This window comes from Nipponia nippon, unplaced genomic scaffold (assembly GCF_047370975.1).
Source record: "Nipponia nippon isolate SJK-2023a ecotype South Korea unplaced genomic scaffold, ASM4737097v1 scaffold_27, whole genome shotgun sequence".
Classification (NCBI taxonomy): Eukaryota; Metazoa; Chordata; class Aves; order Pelecaniformes; family Threskiornithidae; genus Nipponia; species Nipponia nippon.
In genome coordinates this window covers 6,551,738-6,563,575 of record NW_028262344.1, presented here as the reverse complement: position 1 = coordinate 6,563,575, position 11,838 = coordinate 6,551,738, and the positions used below count along the sequence as shown (strand labels likewise).

At 40.6% G+C, this 11,838-nt stretch overlaps 1 protein-coding gene across 7 annotated transcripts in view; it reads left to right on the top strand.

Moving 5' to 3' along the window:
* Positions 1-20: 20 nt before the first annotated feature.
* LOC104021135 (amyloid-beta A4 precursor protein-binding family A member 1-like) overlaps positions 21-11,838 on the top strand; it is a 104,177-nt gene continuing 92,359 nt past the window's right edge. For all 7 annotated transcript variants that reach the window (XM_087762979.1, XM_087762977.1, XM_087762980.1 and 4 more), the window contains exon 1: positions 21-155. The gene's annotated coding sequence lies outside the window, so the exon portion shown is untranslated. The remainder of the gene's footprint in view (positions 156-11,838) is intronic.

Here is an 11,838-nt window from a genome sequence, read left to right as displayed (position 1 = left end):
GTAGGAGGAGAAAGAAGATGGTGGAGTTGGAGATAGCAGCAGTTGAAGGAAAGACTTGTTTCCTAGGCTTCCTGTCGTTATTTGTGCTGTCAATTTCACTGGTGTCATAATTGCTGTCCTGCGTGCTGAGGTAGTCCGCACGGAATCCAGTCAAGGTATAAGGCGGCTGCTCTTTTTAGGGCTGAACTAGATAGGGGGAGGATTGGACTAGGAATAAGATGTACGGGGGGGGGGGGAAATCCCTGTCGGTTACAAATGTATTTGCATGTTGTACTGATGATAGTTGCTAAGCTTTCCTGAGGAAGGATAGGGCTCATTTGGAGTAACGGTAGGAGAGTCTGGATGGCTGCATGTAGGATCATGTGTATTGTGCTGGGGGTATATTAGAATCTGTGATGTGTATAAACTGTGTAATGTTGTAGGAGTATACTCTTTGCTTCACAGGATTTCTTTTCAGTTAAGGATGCTGCAACTGAAAAAAAAATGAGGCAATGGCAGCCATTAGCATCAGGAGTGCAGTGCTGGGGCAGGTACTTGGTGTGTGAATCATGCACCAATGAGAACATGGGAATGGATGACAGTAGGTTGTACGACTCTGAGTGTGTATGAGAGAAATTTTCATCTGCTTTTTAAGCTGCAGTGAAAGATATAAAGATGTATTAATGCCTTAGGTCCAGCTGCAAATAGTGGCTTCAACAAATAACTATGTGTACTGGGTTATTTTAATAATATTGAGAGATGTATGGAATATTACTGTATAGAACTATTTATACTCTACCATAATTTTTTTTTATTCCTTCTCTGATTAAAAGGAGAAATAGAGGTCAAGAGGAAACTAATTGCTGAGCAAGCAGAACATGGTTGCAACAGGACAGGGAGTGAAGACGTGTCTTGATGGGGTCCTACTAGACTGCTGGCTTGTGGGAGGGGCTCAAGGGAAAGGAGACCTTCCTACCCCTATTTGTAAGCTTCCCTTCATCTTTGAGCTGGGAGAGGGAGCTAATCAGCTGTTAGTATCAAATACTAATTTTAGGAAAGGGAGACCTCTTGATTCTTCCTGGAGGAGCATCTGTATAGGTTCTGGTGCAATTAGGGTGTGGATTGCTTAAGTTATCTTACTGGTTGGTGCAGCCATAAATATTTTACCTTTTTTTCCTGGGAAGTTTAGTCTTAACAGAAGCCATTTACTGCAGCTTGTTTCACTATCATTACACGTAATGCTGCATTTGGAAAGAGACTGAGGGCTTGAGCCTGGGGTGAAAGAAATTTTTTTTCTTTCCCTTTTTGTGGCCTTATTGGGCTGGAGAATTATAGTTTATCTTAGCATTCCCTATGGATCTAACTGTCATAGCCACTAAGAAACTAAAGTAGAAAGGCTGGAAGGCATAGATTTTTCCCAAACTCTGCATATTATTAAGGGTGAGCTAATGTGGGTGTGGGGCAGATCAGACATGTAGCATTGATTCTTATCTTTACTATGCATTACCTTATGTCAGGTGATAAGAATACATCTATATGGCAAGGATTTTGATTATTCTTTTTAAACATAGCTCACAGGCTCCCAACCAACTTGCTCCCTAAAATATTCCAGTCACAATGGTTTAAATTCTACCACATTGCATTCAAAATCTGAACTGACTGTCCTTATCTCTGCAGCCTGTACTTGTCATGCTTCGAGAAATGGATGTGTAATATATATTTTTTAAAATGCTGAAAATAGCAAAGAATGTTTATTTTCTAGGTATTAAAACTGTGATATGCAACTAATAAAAAATGAGGTGCATGTTTATTTTTTGAGTCGAAAAAGGCCTCCAAAAAAGCCCACCACTGTGAGTGCCCAGAAGTCTGCTTACCTATAATTTTTAATTGCAGTAATTTCTAATGGTGCATGCAGCTCTTCCGTCCAGCTAGTTCAAAACAGATTTTATATTTTTCCATTTGTTTCAGCTTTTTCTCCAATTCTTAATTTAAGGTAGGATATTATAAGATTTTCAATAATTAACTATGTAAGAATTCAAGATTGTATGCCTGTGTAGTTCAAATATTTTTCTTGTTAGTTCTATGGAACCACAGTCTAAACAGAAGAAGAAACAGTCATTTCTTTTAAAAACTATTCCTTACTACTTGCGAGTGACTGTCACCACTTCTAAGGACAGTAACTGAGTGATTCTGCTCTGTCGGTGTATTTCTGTATATTTACACTGAAAATTTAAGTCTCCAGTAAGTATTAATGCAAGACCGTGGAGAAAACTGTACAAAAGCAGTAAATCCAGCATTCTAATACATTTTGAGAAGGATTTTATGTATGTCTAATGGGTGAAATGCAAAACGGTTTGTTTGGAAGAAGCAGCCTATGTTCATGGGGAAGGGGGCGGAATATGTAATTTGGTTGTGGTGGGGTCGGGGGAGGTTTATGGCGGTTTGTTTTGTTTGTTTTTTGTTTTTCTGATTTTGGGTTGGTTTTTTTTGTTGGTGTGTGTGGGTTTTTTTGTTTGCTTTGTGTTTTTTTTTTTTTTTAAGAGGTTTATGAGCTTCGAGGCCAAACCGTTTTACCAAGTAATGGCTGACTGAGGCTAGCTGTATAATATGAATCCTAGAATTCATGGTCTAGGTTTACTGGACCTTTTTAGATGTAGTTCAGTGATATGCAGTGATCACTTAAAATACCAGTACTGTTTTTCTGACTATTCTGTCTTCTAACAGATACAAGGCCAGCCTTTTATAAGGCTATTATAGATGGTGTTCATAGATTGGCCTTTCGTTTAAAAAAAAAAAAATGACAGGGAAAGTAGATTTAGTACAGCTAGTTATTAAGAAAAGATAGCTGTGGTATATTGGAGGGGAGAGATGTCCTGTTTAGAATTACTCTTTCAGTTTTATATTTACTTTAATACAGTATCCATAGGTCCTCTTGTTATAGAACAGAATATTTCAGTTGGAAGGGATCTAAAGTGATCATCTAGTCCAAATGCTGGATCAATCGGGGCTGACCAAAAGTTACAGCATGTTACTAAGGGCACTGTCCAAATGCCTCTTAAACACTGGCAGGCATGAGGCATCGACCACCTCTCTAGGAAGCCTGTTCCAGGGTTTGACCACCCTCTCGGTAAGGAAATGCTTCCTAATGTCAAGTCTGAACCTCCCCTGGAGCAGCTTTGAACCATTCCCAGGCATCCTGTCACTGGATACCAGGGAGAAGAGATCAGCACCTCCCTCTCCACTTCCCCTCCTCAGGAAGCTGTAGAGAGCAATGAGAGTGCCCCCCAGCCTCCTTTTCTCCAAACTAGACAAACCCAGTGTCCTCAGATGCTTCTCATGCCTTCCAGCCCCTTCACCAGCTTTGTTGCCCTCTTCTGCATGCATTCAAGGACCTTCACATCCTTTTTAAATTGTGGGGCCCAGAACTGCACACAGTACTCAAGGTGAGGCCACACCAACACTGAATACAGTGGGATCATCACCTCTCTTGACTGGCTGGTTATGCTGTGTTTGATGCACCCCAGGATGCGGTTCACCCTCTTGGCTGCCAGGGCACACTGCTGACTCCTATTGAGCCTGCTGTCGACCAGCACCCCCAGATCCCTTTCTGCAGGGCTGCTCTCCAGCCACTCCTCTCCCAGTCTATACTTGTGTCCAGCATTACTCCATCCCAGGTGCAGAATCTGTCATTTGGACTTGTTAAATTTCATGCCATTGATGATTGCCCAGTTCTCCAATCTATCTAGATCCCTCTGCAAGGCCTCTTGTCCCTCGAGAGAGTCAACAGCACCTCCCAGTTTGGTATCATCAGCAAACTTGATGTTATCTCCAAATGTGTAGTTAGAAGTTTGTAATTCCTTATATCTTTGGCAAGAATGGGAGCACTCTGCATTTACTTGTTTTGTAGCTGTCCCACTGTATATTTAGATAATAGGAAGTAATGCTTTGGAGGAGATTCTGTGACACTGAATGTGATGGAGTAGTGATGCCAGAGGCGAAAATTCTGGTGTAGTCAATTGTGCCCTTCCTTGCTCTTCCAGGATTGGTAAAGTGGTATGGATTTTCTGAGGTAAATATGAAAGTCTTGTTTCCTGTGTGTGGATATTAAAAATCCATAATGCTTTTAGTTAAAGAGAAATCTTGCTGCTAATTTCTAGGCTAAGCTTTGTGAGAATCTAACCATGGAACAGCTATTAAAAGCATGATTTATCTGAATGGATTTTAATGGAACAAGGGGTTGAATTTTTCTTTGTTAGTTTAAACCATAGACTTACAATATTTATTATTATTAAATTAAGAAAAATCAAGCTACAAAAGCCTGCAACATGAGAATTATGTTTGCTTATGGAATGTTCTTAACCATCTGTTATTACGAGTAGCACTTATTAGTATTAGAGTGGAGGTGAAAGGCATGAGTGCGGCAGGGAAATAGAATCTCTTGCTTTTCTTTTTTGCTTTTCTTTTTTGCTTTTCTTTTTTGCTTTTCAACATATAGCCATTTGTAGTGCTTTAGTTGGTTTTAGGTTGTGGGGACCAAAAATATCAGATAGTAGAAGTAATATGTATTCATTGCCATGTTGCTGCATAAATGTGAGGGCAGGATTAGAATCTAAAACAAATTCTTACCTTTTAAAAAATGGTTTCTAGATGAAGTTTTTGGAGTCCTTCAGGCTGACAAAATCAAAACAGAAGCTAAAACTTTCATCTTTGTGCTTAGGTATTGCAGGCCATTTTTTCCTTTGTACATGAATAGCTCTATTGACTGTGATTATTATTGATTCTCACTGCGCATGAGAATTGCAACACACACACACACCCCCCCCCGGTGTCCCTGATAGTTTAATGTATGTTGCCAATAGGCAGTGCAGCATAATTGAGGCATAACTTCCTACAAGATTATATCAGCATAGATATGTCAAACTCGTGATGTTATAGTACCACACTTTAAATGTGGTTTTCTTATTGTAGTAGAAGCTGAAAATTTCTACTTGATATGAGATCTAGCAAGTTATTCTCTGATCATTTATCTCTAATGTAGGGGGGGCCTGCTACTACTACCACCATTAATAAAGTAGAATCCTGCCCTTGCTGCTTAAAGAGCTGCGTTACTTTAAACTAGTTCATTTTACTATCATTATAGGGTCATGTCCTACAAGGTATGTTCTAGTGCTTTCTCATTGGAGGAATTTTCCATGGTCTAAGTCTGTATAAGCAAGCACTGCTGATAGTCAGTGGGGTTACTAGCTTCCTTTCTGAAGTACGCAAAAGCAATGCGATAGAAGTATTTAAAACAATGAATAGCCTAGATGAGATAGACCAGGAACTTCTCTTTCTGCTATCTTGTAGTGAAAGAAGATGACGTTCTGTGAAATTAAGATAATTTAAAAAAGCAAATATTTTAGATCTGTGACTTCCATGGCTCTGGCTGCTCTCTCCCCATGCTGTCATGTGTTCTCGAATCATCTGTCTATTCTTCAAAAGCTTGCTCATAAGTCAGTGATTAAGTAACACTTGGATTCAGCTTTGCTTCTTTTTTTTCCTCTTTTTTTTTTTTCTTTTTTTAAAATGAGCACTTACATAAAACCTATTCTCTGTAGGTAGAAAACCATCTTATCCCACAGAGTAGAAAGAGAGTTAGAGTGGGAGACTTCCAAACAAAATCTGTGGGGAAAGGTCATGGCAGATGAGTAGTGTACCCCTGAGGTTTTGGGTGAATCCTTTTAAGTGATAATTTGTCTTCTCAACTAGTTATGCTATTATAAACCTCTGTGACACTTTCTTTGAGCACTGAGAGTATCCCTTCTGAATTTGATATTCAAACTTTCAGTTGTAAAAGATGAGTGCAGATGAGAGAAATATCAGGGTAGCAGAGCTGCGGAGTCTATTAAAACCCCAGTCATCTTCTATCAAGATCATTTGAGCAGGTTTCTGAAATTAACTTACTTTTATTGTATTTTTCTTGTAGTGCTTGAGATGGGCGACTTGGGAGGAACTGCTTTTCTCTGTGTGTGGTTGAGGTAACAGACTGATATACAGGAGATCTAGATTTGATTTCCTGCATTGATCTAGCTAAGTCACTTAATTTTTCTAATTATTTTATCTTTTGCAGGTAGCAAAATAAGGTGGTTTCTATTCTTTCCACTTTTGCCTTTCTAGAATCAAGAAGTGCTTCATCAAAATCTTATTTGAGAAAAAATGCCTTTTGCTCAAAACTTGTTTTTACTTGTGGGGATTGAGGAGGGATAGGGTAAAAGAAAGTAATGTTGAAGGGGAGAGAAGAAACCCAAATGTAATGAACAGTTTTTAATACATGAAAACAATTCTGGAAGCAAATCTAACTGTTTTCATTAATGAAGAGCTAGTATCTGTAATTATTGAACTGGTTTCTGGAGGTGTTTTTGGTTTTGTTTTTTACTGAGGTATCTCAGCTTCTTGATCTTCCTCTTGCTTATAGACTAGAAAAGGAAAATACACAGTTTGGAAAGTGATAAAAAGTTTATAAAGCAGTACTGAATTTACCTGAACTGAAATGAAGAATACATCTTTTGTGAACCTGGAGAAGACCACTGTCAGAAGTGGTTTAATACTTCTGTAAAATTTAGTTCATGGAAAAGTAAGTAAAATTGACTGAAATGAGCTGTAGAAGAGGCTTTTACGAAACAATGAACCATCCTCCCCCACTTCTTGCAAGAGGAGAATTTTTAAAAGATTGTGGTATGTTGGCTGCACCTATCACTATTTTCTGTACCTTTTTTCACCAATTTAATACATCAGGTACCTCTTTGGAATTACTTTAGTTGTTGCAGATGACAGAGAACGTTATTTCATCTTCTGTTTGCACTAGTTATGAGGATAACTGACTAATGCTGGCATAGTTGCATTGTTTGCTCATCAGACATTTTGAAGAGGAGATTCAGTCCTGTGTCAAAACTGTCATTGGATGAATTGTCCACCTGATTATTTTGCTCAACAGTTGTTGATGCTTTGAACCAAGTAGTAATGGGGAAATGACTTTCTGAAAAGTATATGTTAAAGTTGCAACTATAACCTCTGTTCTCCTAATTAAAATAAGGCTCATACAGTTAACTTTGGAAAAAATAACTGGTTCCCTATACCAATAAGTTGCTACTAATTTTTTAAACATGGTAACTAGTTTCTTATTTAAGGAGGAAGAATTAGAAAATGTCAGAACCACTGTTCAATTTCAGGAATTTCTTCATATTCCCCCCCCCCCCCCCCCCAAAACCTTGTAGACTGCTGGGGGGGGGGGGGGGAAGGAGGTACAGTTTGCAGCAGTTATGCCAAGGAGGGGGAAATCATATTGCCAAGAAACCTTCCAGATACTAAATCTCCAAGAAACAAAAAGGATTTACTAACGACTTCTATGGTTAGTTGGTTTCTTTCTTTACTTTTGTGTGCTAGTTACTAGTTCATGTAGCACATATTTAGAAAGTTTCATTGCTCCTTGGAACAGAAAGATTAGCCAGTTTTCTTTTGGTTTTTGGTTTGGGTTTTTTTTTTTTTTTAAGAAGCTATTATGGAAAAATCCCAAATGCTTAAATATTGAGGAGACTGTAGATGTAAATAAATCAGAGGTGATTTCTATAGTTATTTATCAGACAGGGATCTCTCTACATAATTTTTCTGCTAGTTTTTTCCCTGCAGCATTTGCATATGCAAGCAAAAATGTTGTCTAGGTTACTTGAATTCCTCTTTGTAGAGGGCTTGATATAAGGTATATAGAGGAGTGTCAAATTTAATGCTTGAACTGCTTAACTTGCTAATCCATTAATTTTCTCATCTGAATTCTCTAGCAATGCCTTCTGAGCCTTTTTAAACTCCTAAAAAGGAGCAATTTAGCATGTAAAGCAAATTTATATGTTATAGAAAGAAAAATAGACTAGAAAATGAATTACTAACTCTCACAATTGGTAATGCTATACTTTGTCAGCTATAACTCAAAATGCTTGAACTGTATAGTGCCTTGAACATTGTATAACAAGTCCATGTAGCAGCTTCACAGTTGAGCATAGAAGCATTGGATTGTTCTAATATTCTTTCTAGTTTGATATTTGGTATGTCGTGGGAATTTAGAGGTGAGGTAGTTACAGAAGCACAGCACTTGCTAAATAAGTTTTATGTCACTGAGTGGGATGGGTATGGTACATGAGTTACTATCACCTTTTAGTCTCCTGCTCCAAATGTTCTAAGGATGTGAAGTTATTAAAAGTTTATCTGTGCTTCTTTGTTTCTTTCCTGCACATACCTCAACCATTAGAGCAGGGCAGGTGTAATCCAGAGCTTTTGGATAAGCCTCCTTATGGTGGGTTGACATTGGCTGGCTACCACGTGCCCACCCAGTCACGCTCTCACTCCCTCTCCTCAACAGGACCGGGGAGAAAATACAATGGAAAAGCTCATGGGTTGAGATAAGGACAGAGAGATCACTTAACAATTACTGTCACAAGCAAAACAGACTAGACCTGGGGAAAAATAATTTAATTTATTGCCAGTTAAAAATAGAGTAGCATGGTGAGAAACAAACACCCCCACCCCCAGCAGCACAGGGGGAATGGGGGTTGCGATCTGTTCGTAACACACTGTCTCTGCAGCTCCTTCCTCCTCGCTCTTTTTCCCCAGTGTGGGCACTCTCCATGGGCAGCGGTACTTCAGGAACTGCTCTAGCATGGGTCCTTCCTGTGGACTGTGGTTCCTGCCAGAAAACCTACTCCTGCATGGGCTCTCCACGGGCTGCAGCATCCTTCGGGGCACATCTACCTGCTGCAGTGTGGGGGTCCTCCATGGGCTGCAGGCAGGTTACCTGCTTCACCATGGTCTTCTCCATGGACTGCAGGGGAATCTCTGCTCCGGCACCTGGAGCATCTCCTTCCCCTCCTCTTTCACTGACCTTGCCTTGGTGTCTGCAGAGTTGTTTCTCTCTCTCTTTTTTTTTTTTTCTTCCCCCTCCCTCCTGTCTCACAACTGCTCTGTAGTAGTGGTGGTGTTTGTTTTGGTTTTTTCCCCTTTCTTTGTGTGTTATCACAGAGGTGCCACCAGCTTTGCTGATTGGCTCAGCTTTGGCCAGTGGTGGGTCCATTACAGAGCCAGATGGAACCAGCTCTGTCTAGTACAGGGGCAGCCCCTGGTCTCATCCCACAGAAGCCACCCCTGTGGCCCCCACTACCAAAACCTTGCCATGTAAATCCAATGTGCTCCTCCACAACAATTGTCTGTGCTTGTGGTTTTTTGTTTGGGTTTTTTGTTAGTTTTTTTTTTCTCCCTCCCAGCACATACCCAAATTGTCTAATGACTTAGAGCTGGGCTGATATAGTCAAGGTGTCACTTTAACTAGGTAATACTTCTGGGCAGGCTTCACTCTGACATTCCATCCCTCAGCTTATGCTATCAATATTTATATCAATATCTTTAAGTGTTTAGTAGCAAACAATGACTACGCAGCAATATCCTGACACTTCTGTGAGTGCAGTAGTTGATTGTGGAGATGCCCGTCTCCTGGCTGGACTGAAGCAATCAATTGTTCACTAGTTAGGCTGTGCTGTGGCAACCTCTGCCTCACAGATTTCTAAAGGATGTGGGTCATCCCACCTGATAAATTGCTGTAGTTAGCAGGTGGTATACTGTGTGTAACCACATAAGCAGAAATAGACAATACATAATTCAGTTAGTATGAACAACACTACAATTGGGTGTAACATTAGGTGTAGCACTCCTGTGGTTGTGGGGGAACATTCAAAGAAAGCATCTCTGCAAACTGTCTAAGGTACTTGGCAGTTGTAAACTTAAACAAATCATCTGTTCTACATTATGTTAAATGACAAGGTTAATTGTGCCTTGATGGTTCAGCCCCTGTTTCAATTGGTGGGTTATTTCCCATGTGATCTGCTGCTCATATTCTAGGTGATCCTGTCCTGAAGTTGTAATACGGGCTTTGTCCCATATGATGGGGTCTCAATTGATAAGTTTGCTGCAATTTTTGCCTTTCTGTTCCATGCACAGTCTTATTACAAAAGTTCTACCTGTTCTTGCAGTTTGGTTAAGGAACATATGTAGGGCTTGTTCCTGTAATGCAATAGTTTTTTATATGTGTTGTTATGGTTTAACCCCAGTAGGCTGCTAAGTGCCACACAGCTGCTCACTCACTCCCCCACCCAGTGGGATGGGGGAAGAGAATCAGAAGGGTAAAAGTGAGAAAACTCATCCGTTGAGATAAAGACAGTTTAATAATTAAAAAAAAAAAAAGAAAACAACAAAGAAGAAAAAAAAAAATCTAACACCAAGAAACACAACTGATGCAAAAAAAAAACCCAAAAAATGCTCACCACCAACTGACCAATGCCCAGCCAGTCCCCAGTCAACAGCAGCCCTGGCCAAACTCCACTCCCCCAGTTTTTATCAATGAGCACAGTGTCATAAGGTATGGAATATCCCTTTGGTCAGTTGGGGTCAGCTGTCCCAGCTGTGTCCATTCCCAACTTCTTGTGCACCCCCAGCCTCCTCGCTGGTGGGGTGGTGTGAGAAGCAGAAAAGGCCTTGACTCTGTGCAAGCACTGCTCAGCAATAACGAAAACATCCCTGTGTTATATCAACACTGTTTTGGTCACCAATCCAAAACATAGCCCATACAAGCTACTATGGAGAAAATTAACTCTACCCCAGCCAAAACCAGTACATTCTCCACCTTTTATTGCATACCATTTACATCATGCTTGGGTCCCACACTATCCAATATGTCCTCATTAACCACCACTCCCCTTCCCATCCTTTGATATAATACACAGATATCATTCCCCTAGTCTAGACCACCCCCGTAAAATATCTGTAAAATTTCCACTGAGTCCATGACTTTGGGCTCCACCTGTGACGGTGGTCACTCAGGACAGGAGAGGTGGTGTGTTGCATGGAGTTACTGGACACCAAAGCCAGCTCAGGTCAGGTCGCTGCTGCACTTGCACTGCTTCTTGTGAGGCTCGTCCTTCATTGGTTTGGGTGGTTTCTGCTGTAGTAATTCCTATAACATGCAACTCAAATTATGGGTTACAACAATTTAAAGACAATTTAAAGATAAAGAATTTAAAGGTATATCCATTACAATCTCTGCCCCTGTTCCCTTTGGACCAGGCCATAGGGTTTAACATTGCAATAAATTCCTCCCCTTGCCTCTAGCCTGGCTAGCAGCAAGGGGTTCCTGCTATAATACCTTTGACATATGGCAGCCACAGCAGTGATGTACAGCATCACGTAACACTGGCATCATACAACTTGAAACATGGATTATTTTCACCCAGGATTAAATCCCCTTGAGGTACACATTGGACTTCCCCATCCTTCCGCATTATCCACCAAGTTCACCCAGGTCCTTTAGCAAAAACAATCCCACAAATGCATTCGCCTTTTCCCGAGGAAGGAATAACCCAGACTGTCTTTTCCAGCCAGTTCCTTGTACCTACTACAGGGGCCTTATCTCCTTCCACAGTGCACAGGGGTTTTGATTGGGCAGGGCCAGGTCGACTGGCAGATCCTCTGGTGTTAACTAGCCAAGTGGCTTCTGCTAAATTTGTATCCCAATGCTTGAACGTCCCAGCACCCATTGCTCTCAGCGTAGTTTTTAACAGTCCATTGTATCATTCAGTTTTCCCGGAGGCTGGTGCATGATAGGGGATGTGCTGTACCCACTCAATGCCATGCTCCTTGGCCCAGGTGTCTATGAGGTTGTTTTGGAAATGAGTCCCATTGTCTGATTCAATTCTTTCAGGGGTGCTGTGTCGCCATAAAACTTGCTTTCCAAGGCCCAAGATAGTATTCTGGGCAGTGGCATGGGTCACAGGGTATGTTTCCAAC